The sequence below is a fragment of the Zalophus californianus genome, chromosome 11, assembly GCF_009762305.2.
Source record: "Zalophus californianus isolate mZalCal1 chromosome 11, mZalCal1.pri.v2, whole genome shotgun sequence".
Taxonomy (NCBI): Eukaryota; Metazoa; Chordata; class Mammalia; order Carnivora; family Otariidae; genus Zalophus; species Zalophus californianus.
In genome coordinates this window covers 47,190,328-47,210,380 of record NC_045605.1, presented here as the reverse complement: position 1 = coordinate 47,210,380, position 20,053 = coordinate 47,190,328, and the positions used below count along the sequence as shown (strand labels likewise).

Genomic DNA, 20,053 nt, shown 5'->3' with positions numbered 1-20,053 from the left:
AAAGACCTAAATGTGAGACAGGAGTCCATCAACATCCTAAAGGAGAACACAGGCAGCAACCTCTTCGACCTCAGCCACAGCAACTTCTTCCTAGAAACATCACCAAAAGCAAGGGCAAAAATGAACTATTGGGACTTCATCAAGATAAAAAGCTTTTGCACAGCAAAGGAAACAGTCAACAAAACCAAAAGAGAACTGACAGAATGGGAGAAGATATTTGCAAATAACATAGTAGATAAAGCGCTAGTATCCAAAATCTATAAAGAATTTCTCAAACTCAACAACCCAAAGAACAAATAATCCGATCAAGAAATGGGCAGAAGACATGAACAGACATTTTTCCAAAGACATGCAAATGGCCAACAGACACATGAAAAAGTGCTCAATATTGCTCAGCATAGGGAAATCCAAATCAAAACTTCAATGAGATACCACCTCACACCAATCAGAATGGCTAAAATTAACAAGTCAGGAAATGAGAGATGTTGGCGAGGATGTGGAGAAAGGGGAACCCTCCTAAACTGTTGGTGGGAATGGAAGCTGGTGCAGCCACTCTGGAAAACAGTATGGAGATTCCTCAAAAAGTTGAAAATAGAGCTACCATATAATCCAGCAATTGCACTACTGGGTATTCACCCCAAAGATACAAATGTAGTGATCTGAAGGGGTACATGCACTCCAATCTTTATAGCAGCAATGTCTACAATAGCCAAACTATGGAAAGAGCCAGGATGTCCATCGACAGATGAATGGATAAAGAAGGTGTGGTATATATATACAATAGAATACACAGCCATCAAAAAAACATGAAATCTTGCCATTTGCAATGATGTGGATGGAACTAGAGGGTATTATGTTAAGCAAAATCAGTCAATCAGAGAAAGACATGTATCATATGATCTCACTGATATGAGGAATTCTTAATCTCAGGAAACAAACTGAGGGTTGCTCAAGTGGTGGGGGGGTGGGAGGGATGGGTTGGCTGGGTCATAGACATTGGGGAGGGTATGTGCTATGGTGAGTGCTGTGAGTTGTGTGAGACTGTTGAATCACAGACCTGTACCTCTGAAACAAATAATACATTATATGTTTAAAAAAAATGAAGAAGAAGTAGAAGAAGATAGCAGGAAGAGAAAAATGAAGGGGGTAGGAATCGCAGGGGGAGACGAACCATGAGAGACTATGGACTCTGAGAAACAAACAGGGTTCTAGAGGGGAGGGGAATGGGGGGATATGTTAGCCTGGTGATGGGTATTGAAGAGGGCACATACTGAATGGAGCACTGTGTCTTATATGCAAACAATGAATTATGGAACACTACATCAAAAACTAATGATGTATGGTGACTAACATAACATAATTCAATAAAATTTTAAAAAAGAAATTATTGAAGAGCTAAATAAATGAAGAAAGTATATGTATATATGTATATCTATATCATGCGGATGGATTATAAAGTCAATGTTTTAAATATGTAAATTCTTCCCAAGTTGTTTCACAGATTTAATCAATTCACAATCAAAATCTCAGCAAGAATTTTTGTGGAAATTGCCAAATTGATGCTGAAATGTATAAAAAAATGTAATAGCCAAGATTTGTGAAGAAAACTGTGAACAAAAGTAAAGCTTAAGGGTATATACAACCAGATATTAAAACTTATTATATGCAGTAATTTTCTAAAGATTTTATTTATTCATTTGCGATAGAGACAGAGAGAGAACAATCAGGGGAGAGGGAGAGGGAGAAGCAGACTCCCTGCTGAGCAAGGAGCCCAATGCGGGACTTGATCCCAGGACCCTGGGATCATGACCTGAGCCAAAGGCAGACGCTTAACCATCTGAGCTACCCAGGCGCCCTATATGCAGTAATTAAGAGAATGTTCTAATTGCATAAGGTTAGACAAATAGACCAAGTAAATAGACTAGAGTCTAGAGACAAACCCACTTAAAAATTGTTACTTAATATACATCAAGGGCCCTCTGCAATTCAGTGAGGGAAAATATGGTATTATCAATAAATAGTCAATTGTATTTCTATGGTATGGGGAAAACTGATTTGTGACCCTCCACCTGACACTATTCACAAACGAACTCCAAGTCCAGTGTAGATTTAATATCCATCTAAGAGATGTAAGGTAATAGCTCTTTATAAGGGTTTTGACTTGCATTTTCCTGATGATTAGTAATATTGAGCATCTTTTCATATACCTAGCAATCTGTATGTCTTCTTCAATGAAAAATCTATCCAAGTCCTTTACCCATTTTTTAATCAGATTGTTTTCTGTTTGTTTTGTTTTGTTTGCCACTTAATTGTAGAGTTCCTTATATATTTTAGATATTAACCCTTTATCAGATGTTATGCAAATATTTTCTCCCATTCTCTAAGTTGTTTTTTCACTCTCTTGTTTCCTTGTCTATGTAGCAGATTTTTAGTTTGATTTTAGTCTCACTTTTCTGTTTTGCTTTTGTTGCCGTGTGTGTGTGTGTGTGTGTGTGTGTGTGTGTGTGTGTGTGTGTGTGTAATTGAAATTTCTGTCTAGGTCATTTTGACTCCCCTCTTTCTGTAATGACATCTTTTTTCTACAAATATTTTCAAGACTAAATACATGATTTGAATTTTTTGGCTTTTTTTTTTTTTTTTTTTTTGGTCATACATTACTTGGCCTAGGTTAGCTATAAAAACAAAATTAGCAACTTGTTTTTTTGACCCCAGCAACCAATGCCCTTCTTCTCAGGACACATCTCTCAGAAGGCAACTGTCATATTGTTTGAAGGGTGGCACGTCAGTCAAGCCTCAAAAGAATAAAGCAGGGGCGCCTGGGTGGCTCAGTTGTTAAGCATCTGCCTTCAGCTCAGGTCATGATCCCACAGTCCTGGGATCGAGCCCCGCATCGGGCTCCCTGCTCAGCGGGAAGCCTGCTTCTCCCTCTCCCACTCCCCCTGCTTCTGTTCCCTCTCTCACTGTGTCTCTCTCTGTCAAATAAATATAATCTTTTATTTAAAAAAAAAGAGTAAAGTAGAAAAAGCTGAGGAAATTCAGTATTTCCTCCCAAAGGAAAAACTGATGATTGAGATATAAATATTCTACTTTTTGTCCTTCCTAGGAACATATATAATTTCAAATCTCACTAGAATGAATCCTCTTGATCAAATCCTAAAAATTGTGAGTTACAAATTCCATCACTAAGTTATTTCACATTTCTATGCTATATTTTTTTTTGTTTTATTGGACAAAAATGTTATAAAGTCTAAAGCATATCACTAGGCATTGACCCCGTTAATTTTCCAACAGTTTTGCTCTCTGAGTGTCATTTCAATTTATTTCATTTTATAATCTCTTTTTCAGGCAAGTGCTCTAATACTTCAGGCACTTTGCTCCTAACATATCATGTGACTCTGGAAATTTCCCCCAGCCCATTTCAGCGCATCCAATACTTGGATGACTCAGCTGCAGGATTTGACATTCGTCTAACCAGATTATGGAAGATGAACATAACTTGCAAAAAGAGGGGTCACTTTGGAGGTTATAATACACTAGGTAGGGAGGACTTTCCCAATATTGCACTGATGAAACCTGAAATTGTGCCACTTTCACTTTGGTTATCTGAAATTAAACAGAATTCAGACTCTATGTAGTCACAATATCTTTGAGCAATTCAGAAAATAGGATGAAGCTTTTTTATGCCATGGAAGAAGATAAAGTTCATTATTTATGGATGAAAATCTTTACCAATGTAAAAATTAAAAAATGTGGGAGACAACTTAGGTTTAACTAGTGTTTGATTATTGCATTCCAGCTATAAAGTTCTACATAAAAGAATTTTATATTTAAATAGTATTTTCTACCTTAAGCATGCATCTGTTTAAAGGGCTAGTGATTCCCACTACACAGGATTATTGAGAAGATAATAATAACAGCTACCTTTTATTGAAAGCCTAGTATGTTCTAAACATTAATGTTAATTAATGTTAACTAACATGAACTATTTGATCTCTATAAGGAATATTACAGACCAAGTAAAAACAGACTCAGAGAAAATAAGTTCTTACCCAAGGTCATACAGCTTGTTAGGGGCAAGGAAAGACTTAAATCATATTTGTTTTATATGCAAATCCACGATCTTAACCATTACCTCATAGAGCTCTAACAAGGTAATAGAAATGAATGTTTTAAAAGTTATCTATCACTAAATTAATTGAAGAGGCAGATCTGGTAAATTAAAAAGGGCATCATACATGGAGCTGCCTTGGAAACATTTGAAACCAGAAGTTTGAAAGAGTTGGTACTCTCACCACACAAAGTTGTGGCTTCTGAGCTGCATAATCAATATAACAGAAAAAGAACTGTAATAATAGACCTATAGCAGTACACAACAGTTTAAAAAAAATTTTTTAATGACTCTGCCAGCAGGGGTGGGAGCAAGGATGGAACTGGAATAACAAATCATGAAATACACTTATATTTAGTTTAATTAAATTAACTTAATCATTTTAGTCAAGGCATCTAGTCATTAAAGAATTAAAAATTATAAATGTAGGGCGCCTGGGTGGCTCAGTTGGTTAAGCGACTGCCTTCGGCTCAGGTCATGATCCTGGAGTCCCTGGATCGAGTCCCGCATCAGGCTCCCTGCTCGGCAGGGAGTCTGCTTCTCCCTCTGACCCTCTTCCCTCTTGTGCTCTCTATCTCTCATTCTCTCTCTCTCAAATAAATCTTAAAAAAAATTATAAATGTAGTACTGAAGTACTAAAATAGTGAAAACTAAACAAAATCTAAACAAATCTTATATTAAGCAATGATGTGTGCCATCCTCAATTCAGGATCATCATACTCATTCCCCCACTTGATAGGGATGTTAGCTGCTAAGGTTCACAGTTGCACCCCTCTCCAAAAAGCTGACTTGACCAAAATTATTTCCCCTCCCTTGGGCAACTTGCCCAAGTAACTGATTGATGTGGTGGTACAATGACCCAGCAAACCTTGTTTCACATGAGAACAATTCTGAAGGGCCATTCCACCTCCAGAGCTCCCTATAGGATCATCAGAGGCCTCTTCTTATGGTTCTTAGTATTATTACAAAATATGCACCTCTTCTCTATTTTCCCACAATCAAGTGATGGAGCAGTAAATCTTCTACATGAAGTTGGCATGTACTTTGTGTGACTCTTAAAAATCCATCCATAGGGGCACCTGGGTGGCTCAGTTGGTTAAGCGACTGCCTTCGGCTCAGGTCATGATCCCAGGGTCCTGGGATCAAGCCCCACATCGGGCTCCCTGCTCAGTGGGAAGCCTGCTTCCCCCTCTCTCACTCCCCCTGCCCGTGTTCCCTTTCTTGCTGTCTCTCTCTCTCTCTCTGTAAATAAATAAATGAAATCTTTAAAAAAAAACCCATACATAATGAGGCAATCACAATGAAAAATGGTAGACCTTATGACTAAGAGAATTTTTAAAGACTTACATGATTATCAGCTTAGGAAATCTGTTTCTACAAAGCGAAATAGTTTAAAGTAATAAAGAACCAACTTTATTTAAAATTCCCTGATGGCTAATGAGGATGAACATTTTTTCATGTGTCTGTTAGCCATTTGTATGTCTTCTTCAGAAGTGTCTGTTCATGTCTTCTGCCCATTTTTTGACTTGATTATTTGTTTTTTGGGTGTTGGGTTTGAGAAGTTTTTTATACATCTTGGAAATCAGCACTTTGCCTGTAGTGTCATTTGCAAACATCTTCTCCCATTCTGTGGATTGCCTCTTTGTTTTTTTGACTGTTTCCTTTGCTGTGCAGAAGCTGTTTATCTTGATGAAGTCCCAAAAGTTCATTTTCACTTTTGTTTCACTAGCCTTCGGAGATGTATCTTGAAAGAAGTTGCTGTGGCAATGTCGAAGATGTTACTGCCTATGTTCTTCTCTAGGACTTTGATGAGATCTTTCATACATTTTGAGTTTATCTTTGTGTATGGTATTAGAGAATGGTCGAGATTCATTCTTCTGTATATAGCTGTCCAACTTTCTCAGTACCATTTATTGAAGAGATTGTCTTTTTTCCATTGCATATTTTTTCCTGCTTTGTCAAAGATTATTTGACTATAGAGCTGATGGTCCATATCTGGGCTCTCTATTCTGTTCCATTGGTCTATATGTCTGTTTTTGTGCCAGTACCATGCTGTCTTGGTGATCACTGCTTTGTAGTATAGCTTGAAATCAGGCAACGTGATGCCCCCAGCTTTGTTTTTCTTTTTCAACATTTCCTTGGCGATTCGGGGTCTTTTCTGATTCCATACAAATTTTAGGATTGTTTGTTCCAACACTTCGAAAAATGTCATTGGAACTTTGATCGGGATGGCGTTGAAGGTATAAATTGCTCTGGGCAGCATAGACATTTTAACAATGTTTATTTTTCTGATCTATGAGCATGGAATGTTTTTCCATATTTTTGTGTCTTCTTCAATTTCTTTCATGAGTGTTCTGATACCACCTTACACCAGTTAGAATGGCAAAAATTGACAAGGCAAGAAACAACGAAGGTTGGAGAGGTTGTGGAGAAAGGGGAACCCTCTTATACTGTTGGTGGGAATGCAAGTTGGTACAGCCACTTGAGAAAACATTGTAGAGGTGCCTCAAAAAATTAAAAATAGAGCTACCCTTTGACCCAGCAATTGCACTACTGGGTATTTAGCCCAAAGACACAGATGTAGTGAAAAGAAGGGTCATATGCACCCCAATGTTCACAGCAGCAATGTCCACAATAGCCAAACTGTGGAAAGAGCCAAGATGCCCTTCAACAGATGAATGGATAAAGAAGATGTGGTCCATATATACAATGGAATATGACTCAGCCATCAGAAAGGATGAATACCCAACTTTTACATCAACACGGATGGGACTGGAGGAGATTATGCTAAGTGAAGTAAGTCAAGCAGAGAAAGTCAATTATCATACGGTTTCACTTATTTGTGGAACATAAGGAATAGCATGGAGGACATTAGGAGAAGGAAGGGAAAATGAAGGGGGAGAAATCAGAGGGAGAGATGAACGATGAGAGACTATGGACTCCAAGAAACAGACTGAGGGTTTGGGAGGGGACGGGGATGGGGGGATGGGTTGGCCCAGTGGTGGGTGTTAAGGAGGGCATGTACTGCATGGAGCACTGGGTGTTATACGAAAACAATGAATTGTGGATCACTACATCAAAAACTAATGATGTATGGTGACTAACATAACATAATCAAATTAAATTAAATATATTTAAAAAAGAATAGTGTCCTGAAGACAAAATATAAAAAAAAAGAACTAACTTTAGTACCAACAGGCTATATGTCCCTCTAATTTGAAGCACTTAAATGAGCTTTTTCCCATTCTTATCTTGAATGAAATATGAAATCTATGCTGTGGAATGGAAATAATCCCCACTGCTTCATAAATCTGTGAAAAGTTATTTAATAAGAAGCAATGATTTGTGGTATTTGTAGATAAAGTTATACTGAATTGTATGATAACATTCACTTCAACAAACATTTGACATTTATTAACAGCCTTTTATTAGCAAAGCACTCATCTGGGTTCTGTGGGAATGAACAAATATGATGATTTTAGACCCTAAATATTTGTTGACCCAATTCCTTTTATTCCTTTTCTTCATAAGCCCACAATTTAGTTGGGAAGAAAGGTAATAAAAATACAAAAAAGTCAGACAGTGACTAAGCCCATGTGTATGTTAACAAGGCAAACATGAGGATGAAACTAAATGTCTGTCACATAATTAACACTTTGTTCTTAGCATATCATATTCTATTACAATGTATCAAAGTAGTAGGAATATAGTACAACCAAGAAAATGATACCAAATATTTCCAGAAAGTCTTTCAGGCCTGAATGCTAAAAGTGAGGAAATCATGCTATCACTGAGCTTAAATAAAAAGCGCTGTATCTTTCCAAAAGATTTTCTAAAAAATTTTATTCAATTTTAGATATAAGCAGTTAGGAAGACTTATGAATGAATATGCTTAAGTTTCAGTGTAAAAAGCACACACGGTTGTATATAAATCTCATCATATTCCACATCAAATCTACTCTTCTTTCCTGCTTTTCCTGTCTCAGGGAATGGCACTACTATCTGCTCACTTGTTCACATTAGAAATCTGTAAATCACCTTCAGTACCTCTCTATCCCTTGTCTCATATATCCAACCAAGAAACTGATCTAATATACAGTACGTCATGTTATTTTATCTCCTACTTTAATGTACAGATATTATGCTATGATATCAACAGAAGTGATATCACTCCCAGGGGAGTGAAAAGTAGTTATTTTGGAAAAGGGAAGTGATGGTTAATTTTATGTATCAACTTGACTAGGCTAAGACCCTCAGTTGTTTGGTCAAACCCTAGTCTACATGTAGCTATAAAGGTATTTTTTTAATGATTAACATTTATAATCAGTTGGCTGTGAGTAAAGCAGATTACCCTCCATAATGTGTAGGCTTCATCCAATCAGCTGAAGCCCTTAAAAGCAGAGAGAAGAAGCTGAAGAAGGAAATCTACCTTAAGACTGCAACATAGAAATACTGCCTGCGCCTCCATCCTGCCAGCCTGTCCTACAAATTTCAGACTTGCCAGCCCCCACAATCTTGTGGGCCAATTCCTTAAAAATCTCTCTCTAACCACACCCAAATAATGGAGGTGAAAAAATATTTTACGTGTAAAACACAGATATGTATAAACTGTACATAAATTGATTTGCAGTATATCTGGTATTCAAATTTCTCCAGGCAGGAGTTGCTTAGGATAAAATGTGTAAAAAGTCTCCTGGTCTCCTAGGTGGTATATATGTGTGTGTGTGTGTGTGTGTGTGTGTGTGTGTGTGTGTGTGTGTGTGTGTGTGTGTGTTGGGAGGGGTGGGTATAATGAAAAAAAAATAGTGAGGAAACTCTGTATTACGTATTTTTTTAAGTATATCCACTACTGCATATCCCTTATACCACTACCCTAAGATAGTATACCATTTATTAGCAAGAACATTGCTTCTTAAGGGCTCTCTCTCTGGGGCTATATTAGTCCCCCTCAAATGTATCTTGCACAGTACCTACCAGATCTTTGTAAAAATACAAATTTAACCATGTATTTCCCTTGTTTAAAACCCCTTGATGGCTCCAGGTTTGGGAACCTCTCACCTCTACTTACATAGAAATCTATAGGCAGGATAAGTGTCTCTTCACCATTTCACAGAGAAGGGTAATGAGATCAAGTTAGTTTAATGATTTGCCCAAAGTTGCACAATATGCAGAGGCAAATTCAGGATTTTAAACTAGATTTCACAATCTAAATATCCAGTTTTCTAAGAAAACACTACTTTGGCATTAGGTAGACATCCGGATACCATTAGCATCTACTTATTAGCTTATGAGAATCTGAGCAAATGACTACATTAGAGAGCTTTAGTTTCCTAATCTGTAAAATACAGGCAATATTTTCCTCTCAAAATTTACATTAGGATTAAATAAGCTGATATACATATACTCACACATACATATATACACATAAACAAACATATATACACAAATTAACATATGTATATATAGGTACATGTGTATCTATACATAGAGTGAGAGAGAAAGAGAATCTAGCATGTAATGTTTGGCATTTTGGTAGTTATTGAATAAATTAGGTGGGATGGGCAGGGGCGGCTCTTTACCTTGTTATGCTATCTTTACCACAGGTTGTCTCCAAGTTAGGAACAGTGGTAACCTATGATGAAATTCATCTGGATATTCCCCTTTCTACTAGCTTCATGATAGAATAGGCTTATCCTGACTCCCACTTATGCTTTCACTGGGCAACAACCTCGGATAAAGTTTTCACAAAGTCATGTTTCTGAATAATGCCTCTTCTCTCCCAATCACTGCCTTTTTTAATTTCTGAAAGTGTTCATGAATACCCTATGGTTCTCCATGCATTTCCTCATCATTTTTCTCCTCCTGGCTCAATGAAACCACTCCAGTCACTGTGTCTCAACTGAAAATGAATATCATTCTCCCACTTTCTCCTTCTTATTCAAAAACTTGTTTGGTGGGTTCAGGAATTCTCTCTCCCTCACTCTGTTCTATGCAGTAAGCCTAAAAGCCAGACTGGTCATAATATCTACGTTTCATAGGGGTCTTAAAAATCACTCAGTCCTATCCACAAAGTGAGACTCCTCTCTCCAGTATTTTAAGAGGTATACATCCCAAACCTCCTAGAACGTAAGCAGTTAAGCAGAGCTCACAATTTATTAAAGAAGTTGTATTCATACTGAAAACACACCAGTTTATTTTATCCTTTTGTCCTCTAGAACATGCAGAATAAATCTACCTCCTCTTCCATATGACAGCCATAAATGCTCTCTTATATCTTCTACAGAATAAAAACTCACATTCATTCTGTGGCTCCTTTTTCCTCATGGGACCTGGTTCCCATTTTCTAGTCATCAGTCTCCAGGATATACCCCAATTTGTCACTTGTCAGTCTTTGAAAATATGGTACCTAAACAGCAATGCACTATTATCATAGAACTCAGCAAAAATGTAACTATCATTTTTCTTTTGAGACTGTTAAAAAGTTAAGTATTTTCATTGATTAGTAAGAAACCATTCATAATTATAACTCCAATTATCAATTATAATATCTGTCTTCAAGTGTCTATCTTCAGCCATGGTTTCTTGTAGACTGATAGCAGTTCATTCAAAAACAATATTTTTATTATTTAACTCCCATGGATGGATGGATAGATTGATAGATGATAGATAGAAGATAGATGGATAATAGATGATAGATGATGATAAATAGATAGATAGATGATAGATGATAGATATTTTTCCTGTTGAATACTACTAACACTGGTAGTGATATTAATATGTAGCATTAATTGATCATTAAGTATGTATCACAAAGTAGGCTTAAATTTTTACATATTTCATTTTACTTAGTCCTAATTTTATAAATGAGAAAACTGAGGCACAGAAAATTATGTAATGTGCCCAGGTTTTCCAGGTAGCAAGTTTAAGAAAGATACCCCCCAATCCCTAAAAGCTTAAGCAGTACATTCATCAGAAGATTTCTACTACTGTGATCCCAAACCACATTCTTAAATCTGTCATTATTGCCATACAGATCCTCTCTCTTCCACTAGATAGGTGATTAGATCCCTCTCAAATTATTCCATAAGCATTTCTGCTTTCCTAATTTTTGTGCCTGTTATTCTCCAGTATCCCACCCATCTTTCCATCTAAAAATAAGACCTGTGGGATAGGTATAATTATTAATATTTTGTAGATAAGAAAATAGAGGCTATTTGCCAAAGGTCCCATAGCTATGTGTAGGGGTCTGTTTTACTACAAAGACAGTGCTCCTTCACTTCATTCTACTGTGCTATATATAATCACTCACTATTCACCTTCCAGGGAACAAATCCTCTCCCACTTCTGGTTTAGCCCAAGCTATTTTTCCTGTTCTAAATTCCCACAACACTTATGGTTTTGCTTTGTGAAATTTCTAACAGTGTTACCATTTCTGACTTTCATGTTGGTATTTAGGCTCCTGTGACATTGTCTTCCTAATCAAAACCAATTTGGAGAGGACTATAAATAAATTTAGAACATGGACCCTGGAGCCAGTCTATCTGAGATCAAATCCTAGCACTACCAGCTTGGTTTTTTTTCTGTGTCAAAAGAAAATTGCCTGTACCCTCCTACTCTGTTTCTTCATTTGTAAAATGGCTATAATAATGAATAGAGTTATTTTAAATATTAAATGAGTTAAATTATATCAAGCTCTCAAACACCAGCACATTAGCTGTTAAGTCTGCTCTATTCGTATCTTCATCTCTTCTAGTAGTAGGTTTACCGACTTGGACACAAAACCTTACTGGTCAGTCCATGGCAGCCCAAGGTGGGTATATAATAGAAGAGCTGCCCATTAATAGAATTACAGACACTGGAGTAGGGATTATCCTGGTTTCACAGATTGACTCCAAGACAGGTGAGGCAAAATGTCCCAAAGGTAAAGCAAACTTGACTTTGAATCAGTAAAAAGAACTATTTTGATGACCAAATGCAGTGTGTGGAAAATCCCTTTATACATAATAACATGGTAAATGAATATTAACTCTTATTTGACAGTGATAAGATGACAGGCACCATAATAATTAGATACATCTTCAGAAATAGCATTTGACAAAGTACAACATCCATTCATGATAAAAACCCACAATAAAGTGCACATACTTCAATATGATAAAGACCAGATATGAAAACCCATAGCTAACATCATCCTCAGTGTAGAAAAACTGAGAGTTTTCCTTCTACAGTCAGGAACAAGAGAGGGATGTCCACCCTCACCAGTGTTACTTAACATAGTACTGGAAGTCCTAGCCTAGGAATCAGACAACAAAAATAAATAAAAGGTATTCAAATATGAAAGGGAGAAGTAAAATTTCCACTATTTGCAGATGGCATGATACTCTATACTGAAAACTGAAAACACTCCACCAAAAACCTGCTACAACTGATAAAAGAAATCAGTAAATGAATTCACAGGATACAAAATCAATGTACAGAAGTCTGTTGCATTTCTATACACCAATAATGAAGCAGCAGAAAGAGGAATTAAGAAGTCAATCCTTTTTACTATTGCACCAAAACCACTAAGATACCTAGGAATAAACCTAACCAAAGAGGTGAAAGACCTGTACTCTGAAAACTATGAAACACTGCTGAAAGAAATTCAAGATGACACAAAGAAATGAAAAGACATTCCATGCTCATGGATTGGAAGAACAAATATTGTTAAAATGTCAATAGTACTCAAAGCAATTTACACATTTAATGCAATGCCTATCCAAATACCAACAGCATTTTTCACAGAGCTAGAACAAACAATCCTAAAATTTGTATGGGACCACAAAAGACCCCAAATAGCCAAAGCAACCTTGAAAAAGAAAAGAAAAGTTAGAGGCATCACAATTCTGGACTTAAAGTTATATTACAAAGCTATAGAGATCAAAACATTATGGTACAGGCACAAAAATAGGCACACAGATCAATAGAAAGAATAGAAAACCCAGAAATGGACCCACAATTATATGGCCAATTAATCTTTGACAAAGCCAGAAAGAATATCCAATGGAAAAAAGACAGTTTCTTCAACAAATGGTGTTGGGAAAACTAGACAGCAACATACAAAAGAATGAAACTGGACCACTTTCTTGTACCATACACAACAATACATTCAAAATGGATTAAAGACCAAATTTGTGATACAGGAAAATACCAAAATCCTAGAAGAGAACACAAGCAATAACCTCTTTGACATCAGCCATAGCAACTTCTTTCTATATATGCCTCCTGAAGCAAGGGAAACAAAACCAAAATTAAACCATGGAACTTCACCAAAATAAAAAAGCTTCTGCACAGTGAAGGAAACAATCAACAAAACTAAAAGGTAACCTTCAGAATGGGAGAAGATATTTGCAAGAGACATATCAATAAAAGGTTAGTATCTAAAACATATAAAGAACTTTTAAAACTCCACACCCAAAAAACAAATCATCCAATTAAAAAATGGGCAGAGAAATGAAGAGACATTTTTTCTAAAGAAGACATACAGATAGTCAATGATACATGAAAAGCTGCTCAACATCACTGATTGTCAGGGAAGTACAAATCAAAACTACAATGAAATATCACCTTATACCTGTCAGAATGGTGAAAATCAACATCACAAGAAACAACAGGTGTTGGCAAGGATGTGGAGAAAGGAGAACCCTCATGCACTGGGAATGCAAACTGGTACAGCCACTCAGAAAAACAGTATGGAGGTACCTCAAAAAGTTAAAAATAGAACTACCCTACAATCCAGCAATTTCACTACTAGGTATTTACCCAAAGGACACAAAAATACTAATTCAAAGAAATACATGCATCCTAATGTTTATAGCAGCATTATCTACAATAGCCAAATTATGGAAACAGCCCAAGTGCCCATCACATACTGAATGGATAAAGAGGTGAGATATATATATATATATATATATATATATATATATATAATGGAATATTACTCAGCCCTAAAAAGAATGGAATCTTGAAGTTAAGGAGCAAGATGGCAGAGGAGTAGGAAACCTAAATTTTGTCTGGTCCCAGGAATTCAGCTAGATAGGAATCAAACCATTCTGAACACCTACGAACTCAACAGGAGATGGAAGAAAAGAATAGCAGCAACTCTCTGAACAGAAAAGTGACCACTTTCTGGAAGGTAGGATGTACAGAGAAGTGAATCCAAGGTGATATTTGGGAAGCTAGACTGCAGGGGGAGGGAGCCTCCATCAGCCGCTACCAGCAAGTGATAGAGCAGCAGAGCACAAAATCGGAACATTTAGAAGTTGGCTCCACTGAGGAACATCACTCCAGTGGCTAAGCAGGAGGTGGAACCCTCACTGGGACAGTGTGGTCTCAGCCCCCCAGGGTCACAGAAAGACTGGGGGTGCCTAAGTGAGGCAGAGCTCCCAGGTATTGGAACAGGGAAGCCAGCTGTAAAGATGGAGCCGAGGAGTGGGCTCTCACTTTGGGGTTGCATAAACTGTGATCCATGGCACAGTCAGGGCACTGCTCTTACAGCAGGGACCCAACAAGCGGCAGATAAGGGGAGACGCCCCTTCTTCCACCAAGAAGAGTGGAGCAAGAGTGCACCGCAGGAATCTACTGAGTTTGGAGACTCAACATGGGGTCGTGTGCCAGATATACAAATGCTCGGTCACAGGCCGGGTGAGCACAGAGAGCAGCAGGAGACCAGAGATGGGAGTAATTGACAGCTTTTCTCTGGGGGCGCACTGAGGAGTGGGCCCCCAAGTTCTCAGCTCCTCTGAGGCAGAGACTGGGAGGCCTCCATTTTCACTCCTGTCCTCCAAAGCTGTGCGGAAAGCTTGCAGGGAACAAAAGCTACGGAGAGCAAAACCCAAAAGATTACTTAGCACGGTCCCCACAAAGGGCGGTGCAATTCCAACTCCGGTGAAGATATTTGAGAACCACTGCAACAGACCCTTCCCCCAAAAGATCAGCATGAACAGCCAGCCAAGACCAAGTTTACCAATCAATGACAATGGCAGACCGCCAGCACTAGGGGAATACAGCACATAGAATTCAGGGCTTTTTCCCCCTGATTCTTTAGTCTTTCAAAGTTAATTCTTTTAATTTTCTTTTACTATTTTTTAATTTTTCTTTTTACCTTTTCAACCAACATCTTATCAATCCCTTTTTTAAAATATTTTTTAGGGGCACCTGAGTGGCTCAGTTGGTTAAGCGACTGCCTTCAGCTCAGGTCATGATCCTGGGGTCCCAGGATCGAGTCCCACATCTGGCTCCTTGCTCTGCAGGGAGTCAGCTTCTCCCTCTGACCCTCCCCCCTCTCATCCTCTCTCTCAAATAAATAAATAAAATCTTTAAAAAAATAAAATAAAATAATTTTTTTTATTTTTCATTTTTAGAGTCATATTCTACCCCTTCATAGTAGTTAACCTTATTTTTGGTATACATACATACATATATATATATATATATATGTATATATATATATATATATATAAGTTGTTCTCTCTTTGAAATTTTGGGATACTGTGGCTTCTAACACACCAAAACATACCTTAAATCTCTAGTGTATGGCTTTGTTCTAGTCTCCTGCCTGATCACATTCTCTCCCCTTTTTTTTTTCATTTCTCTTCTTTCTTTTATAATTTTCATCTTTACAGTCCTATTCCATCCCTTCATTGTATTTACCCTTACTTTTGTACATATATAAGTTTTTCTTTCTTTAAAATTTTGGGAGGCACTTTCTTCTAACAGATTAAAATACGCCAAAAATCTAGTATGTGGCACTAATCTATGTACCAGCCTGATCATATTTGATCATATTCTTTTTTTCTTTTTTCTTTCTTTCCCTTTCTTTTCCCCTGGTTTCAGGTCTCTTCTGATTTGTTTAGTGTATATTTTTCTGGGGTCGTTGTTACCTATTAGCATTGTGTTCTCTCATTCATCTATTCTCCTCTGGACAAAATGACAAGATGGAAAAAATTACCGGAAAAAAAAGAAAAAGAGGCAGGACCGACTGCAGGAACCTAATCAATACGGACATTATTAAGATGTCGGAACTAGAGTTCAGAATGACAATTCTAAATATATTAGCTGGGCTTGAAAATAGCATGGAAGATATTGAGAAACCCTTTCTGGAGAAATAAAAAAACTAAAATCTAACCAAGTTGAAATCAAAAAGGTTATTAATGAGGTGCAATCAAAAATGGAGGCTCTAACTGCTAGGATAAATGAGGCAGAAGAGAGAATTAGTGATATAGAAGACCAGATGATGGACAATAAAGAAGCTGAGAAAAAGAGAGATAAACAACTACTGGGTCACGAGGGCAGAATTTGAGAGATAAGCGATACCATAAGACAAAACAATATTAAAATAATTGGGATCACAGAAGAAGAAAAAAGAGAGAGAGGGGCAGAAGGTATATTGGAGCAAATTATAGCAGAGAACTTCCTTAATTTGGGGAAAGAAACAGGCATCAAAATCCAGGAGGCACAGACAACCCCCCTCAAAATCAATAAAACTAGGTCAACACCCCAACATCTAATAGTAAAACTTACGAGTCTCAGAGACAAAGAGAAAATCCTGAAAGCAGATTGGACCAAGAGGTCTGTAACCTACAATGGTAAAAACATTAGATTGGCAGCAGACCTATTAACAGAGACTTGGAAAGCCAGAAAGGACTGGCATGATATATTCAGAGCAGTAAACAAGAAAAATATGCAGCCAAGAATACTTTATCCAGCTAGGTTGTCATTGAAAATAGAAGGAGAGATAAAAAGCTTCCAGGACAAACAAAAACTAAAAGAATTTGCAAACACGAAACCAGCCCTACAAGAAATATTGAAAGGGGTCCTCTAAGCAAAGAGAGAGCCTAAAAGTAACATAGACCAGAAAGGAACACAGACAATATACAGTAACAGTCACCTTACAGGCAATACAATGGCACTAAATTCGTAACTTTCAATAGTTACTCTGAATGTAAATGGGCTAAATGCCCCAATCAAAAGACACAGGCTATCAGATTGGATTAAAAAACAAGACCCATTGATATGCTGTCTGCAAGAGACTCATTTTAGACCCAAAGACACCCCCACATTGAAAGTGAGGGGGTGGAAAACCATTTACCATGCTAATGGACACCAAAAGAAAGCTGGGGTGGCAAACCTTATATCAGAAAAATTAGATTTTAAACCAAAGACTATAATAAGAGATGAGGAAGGACACTATGTCATCCTTAAAGGGTCTATCCAACAAGAAGATCTAACAATTGTAAATATCTATGCCCCGAACATGGGAGCAGCCAATTATATAAGCCAATTAATAACAAAATCAAAGAAACACATCAACAACAATACAATAATAGTAGGGGACTTTAACACCCCCTCACTGAACTGGACAGATCATTTAAGCAAAAGATCAACAAGGAAATAAATATTTAAATGACACACTGGACCAAATGGACTTCACAGATATATTCAGAACATTCCATTCCAAAGCAACAGAATACACATTCTTCTCTAGTGCCCATGGAACATTCTCCAGAATAGATCACATCCTAGGTCACAAATCAGGTCTCAACCGGTACCAAAAGATTGGGATTATTCCCTGCATATTTTCACACCACAATGCTTTGAAACTAGAACTCAGTCACAAGAGGAAAGTCAGAAAGAACTCAATACATGGAGGCTAAAGAGCATCCTACTAAAGCATTCTTTAGTAGGGTCAATGAGGAAATTTAAGAAAATTAAAAAAATTCATGGAAACAAATGAAAATGAAAACACAAATGTTCAAAATCTTTGGGATATAGCAAAGGCAATCCTAAGAGGAAAGTATGTAGCAATACAAGCCTTTCTCAAGAAATAATAAAGGTCTCAAATATACAACCTAACCCTACACCTAAAGGAGCTAGAGAAAGAACAGCAAATAAAGCCTAAACCCAGCAGGAGAAGAGAAATAATAAAGATCAGAGCAGAAATCAATGAACCAGAAACCAAAAGAAGAGTAGCACAGATCAACGAAACTAGGAGATGGTTCTTTGAAAGAATTAATAAGATTGATAACCCCCTGACCAGCCTTATCAAAAAGAAAAGAGAAAGGACCCAAATAAATAAAATCATGAATGAAAGAGGAGAAATCACAACCAACACCAAGAAATACAAACAATTATAGTAACATATTATGAGCAACTCTATGCCAGCAAATTAGATAATCTGGAAGAAATGGATGCATTCCTAGGGATGTATAAACTACCAAAACTGAACCAGGAAGAAATGAAAAACCTGAACAGACCCATAACCACTAAGGAAATTGAAGCAGTAATCAAAAATCTCCCAAAAACAAGAGCCCAAGGCCAGATGGCTTCCCAGGGGAATGCTACCAAACATTTCAAGAAGAATTCATACTTATTCTTCTGAGACTGTTCCAGAAAATGGAAAAGGAAGGAAAACTTCCAAGCTCATTTTATGAGGCCAGTGTTAGCTTGATCCCCAAACCAGACAAAGACCCCATCAAAATGAGAAATACAGACGAATATCCCTGATGAACACAGATGCAAAAATTCTCACCAAAATACTAGCCAAGAGGATCCAACAGTGCATTAAAAGAATTGTTCACCACAACCAAGTGGGATTTATTCTTGGGCTGCAAGTTTGGTTCAACACCCACAAATCAATCAGTGTGATACAATACATTAATGAAAGAAAGAACAAGAACCATATGATCCTCTCATTAGATGCAGAAAAAGCATTTGACAAAGTACAGCATCCTTTCTTGATCAAAACTCCTCAGAGTGTAGGGATAGAGGGGACATTACTCAATATCATAAAAGCCATCTATGAAAAACCCACAGGGAATATCATTCTCAATGGGGAAAAACTGAGAACTTTCCCCCTAAGGTCAGGAACATGACAGGGATGTCCACTATCACCACTGCTATTCAACATAGTATTAGAAGTCCTAGCCACAGCAATCAGAGAACAAAAAGAAACAAAAGGCATCCAAATCGGCAAGGAAGAAGTCAAACTCTCACTCTTTGCAGATGATATGATACTTTATGTGGAAAACCCAAAAACTCCACCACAAAACTGCTAGAACAGGAATTCAGTCAAGTGGCAGGATATAAAATCAATGCACAGAAATCAGTGGCATTCCTATACACCAACAACAAGGCAGAAGAAAAAGAAATTAAGGAGTCGATCCTATTTACAATTGCACTGAAAACCATAAGATACCTAGGAATAAATCTAACCAAAGAGGCAAAGAATCTGTACTCAGAAAACTATAAAATACTCATGAAAGAAATTGAGGAAGACACAAAGAAATGGAAAAACGTTACATGCTCATGGATTGGAAGAACAAATATTGTGAAGATGTCAATGCTACCTAGAGCAATCTACACATGTGATGCTATCCCTATCAAAATACCATCCACTTTTTTCAAAGAAATGGAACAAATAATCCTAAAATTTGTATGGAACCAGAAAAGACCCCGAATCGCCAGTGGAATCTTGAAAAAGAAAAGCAAAGCTGGTAGCATCAAAATTCTGGACTCCCAGCTCTATTACAAAGCTGTCATCATCAAGACAGTATGGTACTGGCATAAAAACAGACACATAGATCAGTGGAACAGAATAGAGAGCCCAGAAATGGACCCTCAACTTTATGGTCAACTAATCTTCGACAAAGCAGGAAAGAATGTCCAATGGACTATCTCTTCAACAAATGGTGTTGGGAAAATTGGACAGCCATATGTGGAAGTATGAAACTGGGCCATTTCCTTACACCACACTCAAAAATAGACTCAAAATGGTTGAAAGACCTAAATGTGAGACAGGAGTCCATCAAAATCCTAGAGGAGAATACAGGCAGCAACCTCTTCAACCTCGGCCACAGCAACTTCTTCCTAGAAACATCGCCAAAGGCAAGGGAAGCAAGGGCCAAA

The 20,053-nt window shown here is 37.3% G+C and overlaps 1 protein-coding gene across 11 annotated transcripts in view; it reads right to left on the bottom strand.

Moving 5' to 3' along the window:
- The window catches only part of DLG2 (discs large MAGUK scaffold protein 2), a 2,208,086-nt gene that overhangs the window by 1,590,820 nt on the left and 597,213 nt on the right, over positions 1-20,053 (bottom strand). The gene's annotated exons all lie outside the window — the stretch shown is intronic.